This window comes from Ranitomeya imitator, chromosome 2 (assembly GCF_032444005.1).
Source record: "Ranitomeya imitator isolate aRanImi1 chromosome 2, aRanImi1.pri, whole genome shotgun sequence".
NCBI lineage: Eukaryota > Metazoa > Chordata > Amphibia > Anura > Dendrobatidae > Ranitomeya > Ranitomeya imitator.
The window spans coordinates 473,116,885-473,136,746 of NC_091283.1; positions in this window are offsets into that span (position 1 = coordinate 473,116,885).

Below are 19,862 nucleotides of genomic sequence, written 5' to 3' on the forward strand. Positions count from 1 at the left end.
CAGCCAGCCTCTGCCAAACTCGGTCGGGACTCACTGACTATCTCCTACTCCCTCCAGTCAGCTTCTATCTAACTTCCTAACCAACCCACCAGTTTTACCTAAGTGTGAGGAGTGCCTTAATAGATAGAAGCATGGCTCCCCCTGGCGGACTGGAGTGTGAAGTGTGTTTTGTGGTTGTGATACCTGGACAGATCTCCTTCATTGTCCTCAGATGTAACATCACTCCCCCTGGTGGAAGAATAACATTATTGCAACGACCAGGACTCTGGGGCGCTGCATACCCATTTTAGAAAGTCAGCTACAGCTTCATCTGCCCTTGCATTGGTTCTGCAGCGCTTACAGCTTTTGGCTCACTGACTGGTGTGTGATGTCCTACCCATGCATTGGAACTCTAAACTGCATATTTTGGAAAGGATTTGTGAGCAGAAGAGGGCAGTTGTTGACTTCCAACATCAACAAGGCCGTGGGTATTCAGTTATGACTTCACACATAAGATCTCAGGAGTGGACATGGATGTCAGACATATGTACCATCCTCCAAAACTTTGAGGAATTCACCGCAGCAGCGCAAGCGCCAATACAGAAACTAAAAGGGTTCCTAAAAAGTAGGAATTTGGTGAACTGGTTACCCTGCAGTCCTAGAGCGGCCGATCACCCAGGCAAGGAGCATGCTGTATAAGTGTGGGTCCTTTGCACTCCTAAAGCTACCTGGGTCCCACCAGACTGTCCCCCATTCGTCTCCCTTATTGGGGAGCACAGATGGGGTCAGTGGCATGACCTGTCAATCCTCAGGAGGGCATTGGGAGCAGTGCGCTCCATATTATCCTAAACGCCCCTTCACACTTAGTGTGAAGAAACTTTATTGGGCGTTTCTGCACAAAATAACTATTCAATTCAGGCTCTTGCTGCACCCTTGTTTCATTGCTCCTTCCACCTCGTTGTGGTCCATCAATCTCCCGGTCATTGTTGATTAACAGCTCTGCCTTCAGTCTGAGTAGTTTGAAAATGAGGGAGAAAAGCAAATACCGTAGGTGGGATGTTACACGGAACTGTTCGGCCACACAAAGGGTGCACTTAATGCCTGTGAACTGTCATTGTGCAGTCTCCTAAGTCCTATGTGGGAAAGTGGTGGTCTCTTACATGTGGGGTTATGGCTGGAGTTGTGGGTAATTCCTTCAGTATTGGTTGGTGCTGATATATTATTAATTATTTATTGTTATAGCGCCATTTATTCCATGGCACTTTACATGTGAGGAGGGGTATACATAATAAAAACAAGTACAATAATCTTGAACAATACAAGTAATAATTGGTACAGGAGGAGAGAGGACCCTGCCCGCGAGGTCTCACAATCTACAAGGGATGGGTGAGGATACAGTAGGCGAGGATAGAGCTGGTCATGCAGCGGTTTGGTCGATCGGTGGTTACTGCAGGTTGTAAGCTTGTCGGAAGAGGTGGGTCTTCAGGTATTTTGAATGTTTCGATGGTAGGCGAGAGTCTGATATGTTGTGGTAGAGGGTTCCAGAGTAGGGGTGATACGCGAGAGAAATCTTGTATACGATTGTGGGAAGAGGAGATAAGAGGGGAGTAGAGAAGGAGATCTTGTGAGGATCGGAGGTTGCGTGTAGGTACTGTAAGTACCGGCAGAGGCGTATCTAGGGTTTCTGGCACCCGGGGCAAGAATTCATTTTGGCGCCCCCCCCTCTCCCCCCCCCCCAGCACATATGCGATTTGCGCACTTAGTCATGTACCCACAAGCTCCTCTCCCTAATGCTCTCAATGTTCAGTGAAAAACTGAGAAGCAGAAGAAAAGCTCGTTGTCACCAGACCATAAGTGTGAAAGTCACATATGAGTGAGGTGTCCATGTGACGACTACTGGAACCTGCTGACCAGAATCCTGACATCGCAGACTTCTGAATTCTCACAACGAATGCACTGGACACTTTTAGGATTCTCCCTTGCTGGTGGACGGTCATGTCAGCACAAGCATGTGATTTGTATAATTCTGAACACATTCCGACTAGACGTGCCCGGCCTCGCTCAGTTCATTTTCATTGACGGAGGCCACACATGTCTAGTCAGCACGTGACCACATGTATGTAAATTGCCAGCACGAGAGAATCCTGACAGCGTGCAATGAGCACTGTGAGAACTCAGAAGTCTGCAGTCACGAAGAATGACTGCAGACTCATTACAAACCTGGACATCCCCTTTAATGCTCCTAACATAAATAAAAACATGAGAGTTAGTCAGTATCACAATTAACATTTACATCCAGGTACCTTATAGATGATGTCGTCTCTGGAGTCGTTCTTCTTTTCTTCATCTTCACGATGCCCTTAAAGATACAAGTGTCATTATAATGCTCCTGAATGAAAAATTGCCCCTCACTATATTGTCTTCACAAAATATGACCCCCACACTGTCCCTCTTATGGTACATGCTCTTCACACTGACCTCTCCTTTCCATACCGGTCCCCTCTTCACACTGTCCTCTCACACTGTGTCCCCCATATAGGGCCCAGTATTTATGCTGTACTCTCTCATCACACTCCCCCTCCTTGGTATACTGTCCCCTCCTGGCTGTGCCCTTACACTGCCCCCATGCTACGAACCCACTACTCAGTTTCTATTCTGTGCCCCATCACCCCCTTTGCTGTTCATTTTGTGTCCTCAAATCTCCCATCTCCACTCCAATTCAACCCCACACAATAAATCCCCCCATTACCCACACAGCCCCTCATCACCCCCATCTCCTGATCCCCCACACAGCCCCTCATCAACCCCATCTCCCCCTCATCACCCCTACACAGTCCCTCATCATCCTCCCATTCCCCACAGGCCCTCATCATTCCCCAAAAAGGCCCTCATCACCCCGCTTCTCCACAGAGCCCCTCATCATCCCCCCATTCCCCACAGGCCCTCATTATCACCCACACAGCCTCTCATCCCCCATTCCCCACACAGCCCATCACCCCCATACAGCCCCTCATCACCCCCCTTCTCCCACACAGCCCCTCATCATTCCTTCTTTTTCCACACTGCCCCTCATCATGCTCCATTCCCCACACAGCCCCTCATCATCCACTTCACAGCCCATCATCATTCCCCACACAGCTTCTCATCATCCACTACACAGCCCCTCATCATTATCCCTCCATTCCCCACAGCCTCTCATCATCCACTACACAGCCCCTCATCATTATCCCTCCATTCCCCACAGCGTCTCATCATCCACTACACAGCCCCTCATCATTATCCCTCCATTCCCCACAGCGTCTCATCATCAACTACACAGCCCCTCATCATTATCCCTCCATTCCCCAGACAGCTTCTCATCATCCACTAAACAGCCCCTCATCATTATCCCTCCAATCCCCACAGCTTCTCATCATCCACTACACAGCCCCTCATCATTATCCCTCCAATCCCCACAGCGTCTCATCATCCACTACACAGCCCCTCATCATTATCCCTCCAATCCCCACAGCGTCTCATCATCCACTACACAGCCCCTCATCATTATCCCTCCATTCCCCACAGCCTCTCATCATCCACTACACAGCCCCTCATCATTATCCCTCCAATCCCCACAGCTTCTCATCATCCACTACACAGCCCCTCATCATTATCCCTCCAATCCCCACAGCTTCTCATCATCCACTACACAGCCCCTCATCATTATCCCTCCAATCCCCACAGCTTCTCATCATCCACTACACAGCCCCTCATCATTATCCCTCCAATCCCCACAGCTTCTCATCATCCACTACACAGCCCCTCATCATTATCCCTCCATTCCCCACAGCTTCTCATCATCCACTACACAGCCCCTCATCATTATCCCTCCAATCCCCACAGCTTCTCATCATCCACTACACAGCCCCTCATCATTATCCCTCCATTCCCCACAGCGTCTCATCATCCACTACACAGCCCCTCATCATTATCCCTCCATTCCCCACAGCGTCTCATCATCCACTACACAGCCCCTCATCATTATCCCTCCATTCCCCACAGCGTCTCATCATCCACTACACAGCCCCTCATCATTATCCCTCCATTCCCCACAGCGTCTCATCATCCACTACACAGCCACTCATCATTATCCCTCCAATCCCCACAGCTTCTCATCATCCACTACACAGCCCCTCATCATTATCCCTCCAATCCCCACAGCTTCTCATCATCCACTACACAGCCCCTCATCATTATCCCTCCAATCCCCACAGCTTCTCATCATCCACTACACAGCCCCTCATCATTATCCCTCCATTCCCCACAGCTTCTCATCATCCACTACACAGCCCCTCATCATTATCCCTCCATTCCCCACAGCGTCTCATCATCCACTACACAGCCCCTCATCATTATCCCTCCATTCCCCACAGCGTCTCATCATCCACTACACAGCCCCTCATCATTATCCCTCCATTCCCCACAGCGTCTCATCATCCACTACACAGCCCCTCATCATTATCCCTCCATTCCCCACAGCTTCTCATCATCCACTACACAGCCCCTCATCATTATCTCTCCAATCCCCACAGCTTCTCATCATCCACTACACAGCCCCTCATCATTATCCCTCCATTCCCCACAGCGTCTCATCATCCACTACACAGCCCCTCATCATTATCCCTCCATTCCCCACAGCGTCTCATCATCCACTACACAGCCCCTCATCATTATCCCTCCATTCCCCACAGCTTCTCATCATCCACTACACAGCCCCTCATCATTATCTCTCCAATCCCCACAGCGTCTCATCATCCACTACACAGCCCCTCATCATTATCTCTCCAATCCCCACAGCGTCTCATCATCCACTACACAGCCCCTCATCATTATCCCTCCATTCCCCACAGCCTCTCATCATCCACTACACAGCCCCTCATCATTATCCCTCCATTCCCCACAGCGTCTCATCATCCACTACACAGCCCCTCATCATTATCCCTCCATTCCCCACAGCTTCTCATCATCCACTACACAGCCCCTCATCATTATCCCTCCAATCCCCACAGCTTCTCATCATCCACTACACAGCCCCTCATCATTATCTCTCCAATCCCCACAGCGTCTCATCATCCACTACACAGCACCTCATCATTATCTCTCCAATCCCCACAGCGTCTCATCATCCACTACACAGCACCTCATCATTATCTCTCCAATCCCCACAGCGTCTCATCATCCACTACACAGCCCCTCATCATTATCCCTCCATTCCCCACAGCGTCTCATCATCCACTACACAGCCCCTCATCATTATCCCTCCATTCCCCACAGCGTCTCATCATCCACTACACAGCCCCTCATCATTATCCCTCCAATCCCCACAGCGTCTCATCATCCACTACACAGCCCCTCATCATTATCCCTCCATTCCCCACAGCGTCTCATCATCCACTACACAGCCCCTCATCATTATCCCTCCATTCCCCACAGCGTCTCATCATCCACTACACAGCCCCTCATCATTATCCCTCCATTCCCCACAGCGTCTCATCATCCACTACACAGCCCCTCATCATTATCCCTCCATTCCCCACAGCGTCTCATCATCCACTACACAGCCACTCATCATTATCCCTCCAATCCCCACAGCTTCTCATCATCCACTACACAGCCCCTCATCATTATCCCTCCATTCCCCACAGCTTCTCATCATCCACTACACAGCCCCTCATCATTATCCCTCCATTCCCCACAGCCTCTCATCATCCACTACACAGCCCCTCATCATTATCCCTCCAATCCCCACAGCTTCTCATCATCCACTACACAGCCCCTCATCATTATCCCTCCATTCCCCACAGCTTCTCATCATCCACTACACAGCCTCTCATCATTATCCCTCCATTCCCCACAGCTTCTCATCATCCACTACACAGCCCCTCATCATTATCCCTCCATTCCCCACAGCGTCTCATCATCCACTACACAGCCCCTCATCATTATCCCTCCATTCCCCACAGCGTCTCATCATCCACTACACAGCCCCTCATCATTATCCCTCCATTCCCCACAGCGTCTCATCATCCACTACACAGCCCCTCATCATTATCCCTCCATTCCCCACAGCGTCTCATCATCCACTACACAGCCACTCATCATTATCCCTCCAATCCCCACAGCTTCTCATCATCCACTACACAGCCCCTCATCATTATCCCTCCATTCCCCACAGCTTCTCATCATCCACTACACAGCCTCTCATCATTATCCCTCCATTCCCCACAGCTTCTCATCATCCACTACACAGCCCCTCATCATTATCCCTCCATTCCCCACAGCGTCTCATCATCCACTACACAGCCCCTCATCATTATCCCTCCATTCCCCACAGCGTCTCATCATCCACTACACAGCCCCTCATCATTATCCCTCCAATCCCCACAGCTTCTCATCATCCACTACACAGCCCCTCATCATTATCCCTCCAATCCCCACAGCGTCTCATCATCCACTACACAGCACCTCATCATTATCTCTCCAATCCCCACAGCGTCTCATCATCCACTACACAGCCCCTCATCATTATCCCTCCAATCCCCACAGCCTCTCATCATCCACTACACAGCCCCTCATCATTATCCCTCCATTCCCCACAGCGTCTCATCATCCACTACACAGCCCCTCATCATTATCCCTCCATTCCCCACAGCCTCTCATCATCCACTACACAGCCCCTCATCATTATCCCTCCAATCCCCACAGCTTCTCATCATCCACTACACAGCCCCTCATCATTATCCCTCCATTCCCCACAGCTTCTCATCATCCACTACACAGCCTCTCATCATTATCCCTCCATTCCCCACAGCTTCTCATCATCCACTACACAGCCCCTCATCATTATCCCTCCATTCCCCACAGCGTCTCATCATCCACTACACAGCCCCTCATCATTATCCCTCCATTCCCCACAGCGTCTCATCATCCACTACACAGCCCCTCATCATTATCCCTCCATTCCCCACAGCGTCTCATCATCCACTACACAGCCCCTCATCATTATCCCTCCATTCCCCACAGCGTCTCATCATCCACTACACAGCCACTCATCATTATCCCTCCAATCCCCACAGCTTCTCATCATCCACTACACAGCCCCTCATCATTATCCCTCCATTCCCCACAGCTTCTCATCATCCACTACACAGCCTCTCATCATTATCCCTCCATTCCCCACAGCTTCTCATCATCCACTACACAGCCCCTCATCATTATCCCTCCATTCCCCACAGCGTCTCATCATCCACTACACAGCCCCTCATCATTATCCCTCCATTCCCCACAGCGTCTCATCATCCACTACACAGCCCCTCATCATTATCCCTCCAATCCCCACAGCTTCTCATCATCCACTACACAGCCCCTCATCATTATCCCTCCAATCCCCACAGCGTCTCATCATCCACTACACAGCACCTCATCATTATCTCTCCAATCCCCACAGCGTCTCATCATCCACTACACAGCCCCTCATCATTATCCCTCCAATCCCCACACACCTCGGTAATCTCCTCACATGGCTGCATGCTGCAGACCCTCAGTCCTCCTCACACGACTCCAGCAGCTTCCTGGTTCCTGCTATCTGTCTTCACTGGACTGAAGGAGGCCCCGCCCCTTCCGGTGACATCTTACCTCCCAAAATCAGCTCCATTCTAGACAGGCACTGCAGTCAGATGTTCAATTGTACTCATGTCCGTAAGATACGAGTACAATTGAACACTGGGAGCCGCGCGCTGCAGCGTCTCTGTGCCGGATGTCAGCTTGACAGTCCGACACAGAGAACAGCTGACTCCGAGTGCAGGGGCGGCAGAATGCAGCTGCCAGGGGAGACATTTGGCGGCCCAACTGCGCCCCCCTGCCAGCTGCTCCCGGGGCACATGCCCCGGCTGCCCCCCCCTAGATACGCCACTGAGTACCGGGAGACAAGGTCACAGATGTATGGAGGAGACAGGTTGTGGATGGCTTTGTACGTCATGGTTAGGGTTTTGTAGTGGAGTCTCTGGGCAATGGGGAGCCAGTGAAGGGATTGACAGAGGGGAGAGGCCGGGGAATAGCGGAGGGACAGGTGGATTAGTCGGGTAGCAGAGTTTAGAATAGATTGGAGGGGTGCGAGAGTGTTAGAGGGGAGGCCACAGAGCAGGAGGTTGCAGTAGTCAAGGCAGGAGATGATGAGGGCATGGACTAGGGTTTTTGCAGATTCTGCAAATTACATCTTTTTAATTATGATTTTGAATTAGACTGAATTCTAGAATGCATTTGGCTACTTATCACTACTACAATATTATCATCATCTGCACCATCTAATCGAGCTGTTCTCCTCTTCCCACAGGTATGCAGTAACTTTTCCCCAGCTCTCCCTGGCTTCTGAATGTCTCTATATATTGCATTGATTTTCCATGGTATGCAGTAACTTTTCCCCAGCTCTCCCTGGCTTCTGAATGTCTCTATATATTGCATTGATTTTCCATGGTATACAGTAACTTTTCCCCAGTTCTCCCTGGCTTCTGAATGTCTCTGTATATTGCACTGGCTTTTCTATGCTTCCCCTGGATCTGAGTGTCTTGGTGCAGCACATATAATCCTTTTAGTATGCTTTCTTACCTATCAGCTTGTTTTCCATGACCTGTTTTCATGTATCTCATTGTGTGATCCTGGCATCTCTTTGAGTGGTCAGTCCTCCCCCTCCCTCACTTTATGACCTTTGCTTAACTCCGTACATCTGGTCTCCCATACCCAGCCACCTCCTCATTCACACCTGATTGCCCTTAACTGGGGATATAATCACATGCAGGAGTCTGCTATAGACTCAGTCTGCTGCATTTCATCTTTTAACTTCAATCTTTTAAATTACATCTTTTTAATTATGATTTTGAATTAGACTGAATTGGACTGGAATTGACTGGAAGGTAACACAATACCAACCACTACAATGTTTCGATTTCTTTTCTCTTTCACCCCCATACTACTTTCCTTCTTACAATCTCCTGCAATCCCTCCACCTAGTAAGGAACTAGTCATTTCTTCCTCCATCCTCACCAGCCATCTCACCTTCTCCTCAGAACTGTTCCTCCACATACAATCCTTTTTCTCCAGACACACACGGCCACATCATGTCCTATCCTGCTCCCACCTTCTAATATTCTGTCTGCTACTCCTCATCGCTGGTGACATATCCCCAAATCCCGGCCCTCCCCAACTCATCCCCACACTCATTTCTAACCCCCTGCCACGATCCTCCCCACGTTTTCCCAACCACGACAACCTCATACCCATTCATCCAGCCCCAACTCCCCCGCTCCCCCTACTTGGAGCACTATGGAACGCACGCTCCATCTGCAACAAACTGACATTTATCCACGACCTCTTCATCACCAACAAACTCTCCTTCCTCGGCCTCACTGAAACCTGGCTCACCCCATCTGACTCTGCCTCTCCAGCTGCGCTCTCCTATGGCGGATTCCACCTCTCACACCCCTCGCCCCAGCAACAAACGTGGTGGAGGAGTTGGATTGCTCCTGTCCGACACCTGCTCCTTTACTCCAATCCCGCTACCACCCTCCGCTAATCTTCCTTCGTTTGAGGTGCACTCTGTCCGCATCTACTCCCCCTCCAACCTCCAGCTGGCTGTCATCTACCGCCCCCCAGAACTAGCCATCTCCACCTTTCTCGACCACTTCACCACCTGGCTACTTCATTTCCTCTCTGTCGACATCCCCACTATCATCATGGGTGATTTCAATATCCCCATTGACACTTCCACCTCAGCTGCCTCTAAACTTCTATCACTGACTGCCTCCTTTGGCCTCACTCAATTGTTCTCTGAGGCCACTTACAAAGATGGCCACACGCTGGACCTCATTTTCACCCGCCTCTGCTCCCTTACTAATCTCTCTCATTAACACACCCCTCCCCCTGTCTGACCACAACCTACTGACATTCTCTTCCCTCTCCTCTCCTAATGTGCAACCCCCACTCCACAAACTCCCTCGCAGAAATCTCAAACATCTCAACTTACAATCACTCTCGGGGTCCCTTCTCCCTCTCACAGACATAGCCTCCCTTCATGACACAGATGCTGCTGCCACTTTTTATAACACCACAATAACAGCAACACTTGATTCGGCCGCCCCACTCATGCATAGTAAAACTCGTACAATTAACAGGCAGCCCTGGCTGACCAGCCTGACCAAAGAATTGAGACGGGCTTCCAGGATTGCTGAGCGGAGATGGAAGCAATCCCGCTCTGCCGACCACTTCACTACATACAAGCAGTCCCTCGCCAGCTTCAAGTCTGCGCTCACTGCCGCAAAACAAACTTACTTCTCATCTCTCATATCCTCCCTGTCTCACAACCCTAAACAGCTTTTCAACACTTTCAATTCTCTACTCCGTCCCCCAGCACCTCCTCCCTCCCCCCTCATTTCTGCTGAAGACTTCGCCTCTTTCATTAAACAGAAGATCGATACGATCAGAGAAAGCTTTGGCCCACAGCGCCCACTGCCCCTCTTAGCTGCTCAACCCTGCTCCTCCAAAACCAGCTTCTCCACCATGACAGAAGATCAGCTCTCCACCCTCCTGTCAAGATCACACCTCACCACCTGCACGCTTGACCCGCTCCCATCCCACCTCATCCCTAACCTTTCCATGGTCTTCATCCCAACCCTAACGCACCTCTTCAACCTCTCACTCACAACAGGTGTCTTCCCCTCATCCTTCAAGCATGCCAAGATCACACCCATCCTCAAAAAGCCCTCCCTCGACCCATCCTCTGTGTCTAGCTATCGCCCGATATCTCTTTTCCCTTATGCCTCCAAATTGCTGGAGCAACACGTCCATCTTGAGCTGTCCTCCCACCTCTCCTCCTGCTCCCTCTTTGATCGGTTACAATCAGGCTTCCGTCCCCATCACTCATCTGAAACTGCCCTAACTAAAGTCACCAATGACCTACTAACTGCCAGGAGCAAGCGACACTACTCTGTCCTCCTTCTCCTGGACCTGTCTTCTGCCTTTGACACTGTGGACCACTCCCTTTTGCTACAAATTCTCTCATCTCTTGGCATCACAGACTTGGCCCTTTCCTGGATCTCATCATATCTGACAGACCGAACATTCAGTGTCTCCCTCCCCCACACCACCTCCTCACTTCGCCCCTTGTCAGTCGGTGTTCCTCAAGGCTCTGTTCTAGGACCCCTACTCTTCTCCATCTACACTTTCGGCTTGGGACAGCTCATAGAATCCCACGGTATGCAGTACCATCTCTACGCTGATGACACGCAGATCTACCTATCCAGACCTGACCTCACCTCCTTACTTACCAAAATCCCGCACTGTCTGTCTGCTATTTCAGCCTTCTTTTCTGCTCACTTTCTACAACTGAACATGGACAAAACAGAATTCATCATCTTTCCCCCATCTCACTCTACCCTTCCACCAGACCTATCCATCAATGTCAATGGCTGCTTACTTTCCCCAGTCCCACACGCCGGGTGCCTCGAGGTGATCCTCGACTCTGCCCTCTCTTTCAAGCCACATATCCAAGCCCTTGCCTCCTCCTGCCGTCTCAAACTCAAAAATATTTCCCGGATCCGTGCTTTCCTTGACCGCGACACCGCAAAAACGCTAGTGCATGCCCTTATCATCTCCCGCCTCGACTACTGCAACCTCCTACTCTCTGGACTCCCCTCTAGCACTCTGGCACCGCTCCAATCCATCCTACACTCTGCTGCCCGACTAATCTACCTGTCTCCCCGCTATTCCCCAGCCTCTCCCCTATGTCAAGCCCTTCACTGGCTTCCTATCGCCCAGAGACTCCAGTTCAGAACCCTCACAATGACATACAAAGCCATCCACAACCTTTCTCCTCCATACATCTGTGACATGGTCTCCCGGTACCTACCTACACGCAACCTCCGATCCTCTCAAGACCTCCTTCTCTACTCCCCTCTCATCTCTTCTTCCCACAACCGCATCCAAGACTTCTCCCGTGCTTGCCCCATACTCTGGAACTCTCTACCCCAACACATCAGACTCTCGCCTACCATAGAAACCTTCAAAAAGAACCTGAAGACCCACCTCTTCCGACAAGCCTACAGCCTGCAGTGATCCTGAAGTTACTGAACCGCCGCGCAACCTGCCCTACCCTCTCCTAGTGTTTCATCACCCATCCCCTGCAGACTGTGAGCCCTCGCGGGCAGGGTCCTCCCTCTATGTACCCGTGTGCCTGTTATCTGCTCATGTTTAATGTATTTGTCTATATTTGCCTCGTATTCACATGTAAAGCACCATGGAATAAATGGCACTATAAAAATGTATAATAATAATAATGATGGTGAGCAGCAATGGCGCCATAATTAACACCTCCATCCTGCTTCTGTTATAATATAAATATTTATACTTATTTTTATAGCGTCAACATATTTACAGTTTCAAACACAACAGTCTTAAGTAACAACGATTACAATAATTAAACAGAAATAAAACAACCCTGCTCGTGACAGCTTACAATCTACACAAAGTAACAACGAGAACAATAATTAAACCCCCCAAAAAAATCCTGCTCAACTTGCATTCCCTTGTAGTTTTTATCTCCCCCTCCTCATTGTAGATAGTATTTACAAGGATGTATTTGCAATGATATTACTGAGGTTTGTTGAATGTTGTGGAGGCCGGAGGACATGGAGGAGAGCATGGTCAGTTGTCCTCCTGGTGATGACACGGAAGTATCGACTGTTAGCAGTCTTGCATGCATGCCTGAGTTTATGTTCTGCCTTTCCCGTTACCCTCGCGTTCTTAAAATTTTGGGTGACAGGGAATACTGATTGGTGACACTTCCAGACCCACGGTACAAGGAGAACTTAATTTCTCTTATTCCAGAGGCAGACAGGTGTAGTACAATGTTGGAGGACCATAGGGCCCTTCTTGATGCTGAATTATTAAAACAATTCCCATCTGAAAACACTGGCAGAAGAGGTCACAGTTCGCTGGCCAAGCAAGTCATACAGGTGAGAGAGACAACTCCAATCCAGCAGAGGCAGTGGAACACTGACAAAGTTTGGGGAGAGTTTTCTCACACCCTCCTATCGCCCTGGCTCTGAGGCGTGGAGGACTCTCACAAGAAGTGCTTTGTTTTGGAAAATGCTGAGGGAGTACCTTGCTGACCATACCAACGTCCTCTGTCATTCCTCTGTGGCCTTTAATTATTGTTTTGCAAAGCTGAACATGAACTGTCTCTCTACTGTGAACGTGCGCTGGAGCGCACGGTGCCTCGCTTTCTGGCGATCACTGTGAACTTGGCTCCTCGCTATCTGGCAGTAAAGCTTTTATTGGTGGGAGCACATGCCTTCGTAATACAGAGGCAGAGTGCCTCTATGTACGCAGTGACTGCCAGATGATGATGGTGGTAATTGGAGTTGGAGCATTTAACAGTAACGAAGCAGCCCTAACAACTTGAAAGAGAAGTATTTTTAACAAGATACAACACTGTTCGATATGTGACCTGTTAATTTTGTAAACTGAAATAGTGTACTGAACTAGGGTAACAGATATCAAATACAGCTGAATGTAGGCCTGAATTTCCACATTTTGTAGGCCACACATACATCAGACGTCTGACAGCGAAAACACACTGGCAAATGCGTCTCTTTTTTATTTTGGAGCCAAAAAGGGGAGAAGCCAGCGCAGCCTAAGGTTAAGACGCAATACATAAAGTGCAAATGCACATATTAATTTCTAACTGTATTTTCAAAATGAGACATTTAGCAAACAATTGATCAATTCTTTGAGCCACCCCGCCTCTTCACGGCATTCTCATATTGGGGCAGTCCTACACTACGTTTTTTATATTCGCTGTGCCATAAAGGCCTCCTAAATGAACTAAAAGCAAGACCACATTAAAAGCATGCTGTACCTGGAGCATTACTAGAGTCACCCCCATGGCGCCAGAGTGGGCAAGCGAGGATAAAGGTTGACCAGGTCCAGACAGACATTTCGGATCCAACCTCCACACTGCCCATCCAGAACCACAGATGAAGAGCGAGACAGGCTGAGACACAGGTGCATAATTAAACAAAGCCTGAGGCAGGGCAGGGCTGCTGTGTGTGTGTACAGCAGCCTATCAATCACTGAGACACAGAAAGAATGGCGCACATAACCAGGCGCGGCGCACGGCAACAGTGGTGGTCAGCCACTTACCAATAACAGAGCAAAAAAGGGGAGAAGCCAGCGCAGCCTAAGGTTAAGACGCAATACATAAAGTGCAAATGCACATATTAATTTCTAACTGTATTTTCAAAATGAGACATTTAGCAAACAATTGATCAATTCTTTGAGCCACCCAGCCTCTTCACGGCAATCTCATATTGGGGCAGTCCTACACTACGTTTTTTATATTCGCTGTGCCATAAAGGCCTCCTAAATGAACTAAAAGCAAGACCACATTAAAAGCATGCTGTATCTGGAGCATTACTGAGTCACCCCCATGGCGCCAGAGTGGGTGCTTGTCAGACGGCCCCCCGCCTTCCAGCATCGGTCTGTGCAGCTGATCCATCCTTGCAGGAATATACAAGTATCCTTGCCGGCGATTGGAAGGAGGATGGATCAGCTGCACAGACCGGCACTGAAAGGCAGGGGACCTGGGGGCCGTCTGACAAGTTCAGTGCGCATGCCCAGGAATCCCAGCCCCGCACTGTGCATAATGCATAACACAGTGCAGGGCGGGGATTCAGTAACAGGGTGGCCGCACTGCCCGCACAGGCGCAGACCGGAACCCGGCATCAGAGTTAGGACGGCCAATGCTCTATGCGCCTGCTCCAGGCAGAAGAGCAGAGCGCAGGCGCCGGATTTTGGACGATAACAGCGCTGAGGGGGCGGCGACAATTGCCCCAGACAAGATGAGTGACGGCAGTTGGGCGCTTCAAAGAGGAGGCTTCAGACCTGCCTCCTGGTACAAAGATAGGTATTTGGGGAAAATTATAAAACGCTTTGAGGGAATAACAGAAGCAAAAACTAAAAGAGCCACCTTGTTAGAATGCAGCATTACTGCTGCACAAGGTGGCTCTTTTAGTTTATAACGGCTGGAGGGGGTGACAGTGGCCCTTTAAGTGAATTAGGCAAATTGTCTCTTCAGAGAAGAAAACTAGAACTCTAGTGTCACCTATTGGAAGGTAGCAATCCAACAAATCATTGTTGACCCTTTAACAAGCCTTGTCATATGACTTAGGATAATAGCCAAACCAGATCTCCACTTTGCACTGATGAGGGGCAGTACCCCGAAACAGTGTCTGCAAATTGAGATCTGGTTTGGCTGTGTGAGAGGCGTCTGACCGGGATCCAAGAAGTATTGTTTCTCCTTGCGGAGAGAGACATGATAAGCATGTCGAGATGAGGAGACTTAAAGCTGCAATGCTCCTCTGGGAAATATGCTAATTATGCAAATTGTCTCTTCAGAGAGGAAGAGGACTAGAACTCTAGTGCCACCTATGGGAAGTAGCAATCCTGAAAGTCAATGTCGACCCTTTAACGAGCCTTGTCACATGACGTAGGATAATAGCCAAACCAGAATCTCAATTTGCAGACACCGAGTTTCAGGGTACTAGGTCTCTTCCTCTCTGAAGAGACAATTTGCATAATTAGCATATTTCCCAGAGGAGCATTGTGGCTTTAACCCCTTCGCGCCATGCGCCGTACTAGTACTGCGCTGCCAGCACTGCATTTGTGCCAGCCGCAGTACTAGTACGGTGCCGCCATTTTCCGGTCACCGCGCGGCATCGCGCGGTGATCGGGTTCCGATGTCTGCTGTCCCTGACAGCAGACAATCCCTGCACACAGCCCCGGGTGCCTGCACACCTCCCCCCCCCCCCCGCATCAGCGATCGCTGTGATTGGCTGGTCAATTCTGACCAGCCAATCACAGCGACATAATAAAGTTTTAAAAAAAAAAAAAGCATGTGACAGGCTGTGATTGATGCTGTGTGACGTCGCACCAATCATAGCTGTCACAGTAGATGGGGTGATTCGCACGTCACCTCACCTGATTAACCCCTATGGCGCTGATTGGCTGAACAATAGCTTCTAGCCAATCAGCGCCAAAGGGGTTAATTTAAAATACCGATCACCGCCCTGCACGCCATCTTTCTCTCAGATTTGGCGTGCAGAGCGGTGTTCTAAGCCCCTCTGTGTCACCTGAGTGAAGGAATCCATTGGTGGCCAGTGCGATCGTCCCTGCGATCTCCTGCCTCCTGTGCTGATCTCCTGCTCCAGCTTGTGCTCCGTGCTGTGTGCTCTCTGCTGCCATCTGCCTGCTGTGAGGCCTGTGATCACAGCAGCTCCTCCCCCACCCCTTTCCCATCCCCCTTTCCCCCCATCCCTGTTCCAGTACCCCCTACCAATGAAATTTTTGGCGCACTTTTTTGCGCTTTTTTTCCTGTGCGCGGCATCCCGCGCAGAGCATTCATGCTCTTCCTGTGTCCACAGCGCTCTGATCAGTATCGCTGCTGATCAGAGACTGCGCCACAGGACTTTTTTTTTTAGTTAGTTAGCGTAGCGGACATTGCAGTCTAAGCGACGTCCGTTTTTTTTTTTAGAAAAAAAATTGTTAGTACAGTGTAGTTTTAGACGTAACAAGGTAGCGTAGCCGGCGTCAGTGTTTGGTGACGTTCCTCCATCCCTGTTCCAGTACCCCCCTCCAATTCAATTTTTTGCGCACTTTTTTGCGTTTTTTCCTGTGCGCGGCGTCCCGCGCAAAGCATTCGTGCTCTTCCTGTGTCCGCAGCTCTTTGATCAGTATCGCTGCTGATCAGAGACTGCGCTACAGGACTTTTATTTTTTAGCTAGTTAGTGTAACGGACTTCGCAGTCTAAGCGACGTCCGATTTTTTTTTTCTTTTACAAAAATATAATAATAGTAGTTAGTACAGTGTAGTTTTAGACGTAGATTAGCTGGTGTCACAGCGTTCGTGACGACCGGTCTTTTTTTTTTTTTTTAGAGAAAAAAAAAAAATTGTACAGAGTAGTTTAGTGGTAGCGTGTTAGTGTAGCCGGCGTCACAGCGTTAGTGACGACCGATCATCTTTTAGAAAAAAAAAAATCGTACTGAGTAGTTTTATAGGTAGAGAGGTAGCGTCTTTTTTGCATAAAAAAATCTGCTATCGCCAGATAATCTCTAGTGCATTAGGGGAGCGTACGTCACACTGTTAGTGGCGTTCGCTTTTCTTTTGTAAAAAGAATAATTAGTTGCATCATCTAATTTTTAGCGCGTTCATTAGGGGAGCGTACGTCACACTGTTAGTGGCATTTGCTTTTTTTTTTTGTAACAAGAATAGTTGTGTCGCCTAATTTTTAGCGAGTGCATTAGGGGAGCGTACGTCACTGTTAGTGGCGTTCGCTTTTTTTTGTAAAAAGAATAGCTAGTTGCGTCACCTAATTTTTAGCGAGTGCATTAGGGGAGCGTACGTCACACTGTTAGTGGCGTTCGTTTTTTCTTTTGCAAAAAAAAAATTTAGTTGCGTAGGGTAAATTTATACTTTTTTTTTATACAAACTTATTTTTTTACATTGATTTTTCTTTTCATCTTTTTTTCTTGTTTCTTCTACATTTTTTCTCACTACTTGTTTTTTCTCTCTAATAAAGAGTACCCTATACACAAGGCCCACACATTACACGTGTAAAAGAACCACTTACACACACATCCCCAGGGTTTGGGGAAAAAAAAAAAATGGCCCATTCCTCAACAAGGCGCTATTCACCAGAGGAGGCTTACGCCATCCTTGCGTCCGACACGGATACAGCCAGTGAGGAAGATCCCACATTCCTCTTTTCCTCCTCCTCCTCATCTGGTGAGGAAGGACCCCCAACAAGGCGCCGTAGGACCCAGGCAACTCCTGCAGCAATCGATCCTGTATGGATTGCACCCCCTGAAAATTTTCAGCCAGTCATTCCGGATTTCAGCAGCAGCTCAGGAATCCAGTTTGACACAACTGGCCTCACTGAAATTGACTTCTTCAAATTCTTTTTCAGTGATGAAATAAATATTACGATGGCCCAGATGAACCTGTATGCCCAACAATTTTTCACCCTAAATCCCACGTCATCTTATGCCAGATGGACCCCCGTAAATGCAGCAGAGATGATGACATTTTGGGGAATTGTGCTGCATATGGCCATAATCAAAAAGCCAAAGCTTCGGCAATACTGGAGTACTGACATTCTCTACAGTACACCGGTATTCCGCATGGCCATGAAAAGGACACGATTTGAAGGGATCCAAAAATTTTTGCATTTCAGTGATAATGCGCAGTGTCCTCCCCGAGACGATCCAAACTTTGATCGTCTATATAAAATTCGGCCAGTGATTGAACACTTCAGCAGAAAATTTGCTGAGGCGTACACACCCCAGAGGGACATCGCTATTGATGAATCTCTCGTTCATTTCAAAGGGAGGCTAAAATTCCGACAGTACCTGCCCAGTAAGAGGTCCAGGTACGGAATAAAGCTGTACAAACTGTGCGAGAGTACCTCAGGGTTTACCCACAGATTTAGGGTCTACGAGGGGAAGGACACCCAGATTAACCCCCTGAATGCCCCCCCCATCCTGGGAGTGAGTGGGAAAATTGTGTGGGAATTGCTGCACCCACTGCTGGATAAGGGTTATCACCTCCACATTGACAACTTTTACACCAGCATCCCACTCTTCAAGGCCCTCTCTGCCAGTAGTACAGCTGCATGTGGCACCGTGCGAAAAAAATCAGCGAGGCCTCCCTATGCCGCTAATTGGGCAAATGCTGAAAAAAGGCGAAAGCAGAGCCAAATGCAGCGACAACATGCTGGTGGTCAAGTATAAGGACAAAAGGGATGTCCTTATCCTGACCACCATACACCGTGACAACAGCACCCTTGTCACTGTTCGTGGGACCACAACACAAGTCCCAAAGTCAGATTGTATCCTGGATTACAATCAGTACATGGGGGGTGTGGATCTCTCAGATCAGGTCCTCCAACCATACAGTGCCATGAGAAAAGCTTACGTATGGTACAAAAAATTGGCCGTGCACATTGTACAGATGGCACTGTACAATGCTTTTGTGCTGTCCCGATCTGCAGGCAATACGGGGACCTTCCTTCAGTTTCAGGAGGTAGTCATCAAGGACCTAATGTTTGGCACTCAGGGAGGTGAGGGTCCCAGTACTTCTGAATCTGATAGTGCCCGTATTGACCCAGGTCAACATTTCCCAGGACAGGTTCCCCAAACAGCGAGGACAGGACGATCACAAAAACGGTGCAGAGTATGTTCCAAGAGGGGAATCCGAAAGGACACAATTTAACATTGTGAAACCTGCCCTGAGAAACCTGGCCTTTGCATTAAGGATTGCTTCAAAGCATACAACACGTCCACAAATTAATAAAATTAGTTTATACCCTGTTGACACAACACACTTATTACCTGATGTACCCCGCACATCTTACACATACCGCCACATTAGAAATTCATACACCAGTAAAACCAAAAGAATTATAATCAATACTATGAAACTATGCCTCTAGATATATTCCTTCAGGGGTGTAGTTTCCAAAATGGGGTCACTTGTGGAGTGAGGCACTTGGAGGTTTACGGTGCTCACCATATATCTAAATAAATTCCTTGGGAGGTCCAGTTTTCAAAATGGGGTCACTTGTGGAGGATTTCCACTGTTTAGTTACATCAGGGGCTCTGCAAATGCAACGTGATGCCTGCAGACCAATCCATCTAAGTCTGCATTCCAAATGGTGCTCCTTCCCTTCCGAGCTCTGCCATGCTCCCCAAACAGTGGTTTTTCCCCACATATGGGGTATCGGCGTACTCGTGAAAAAT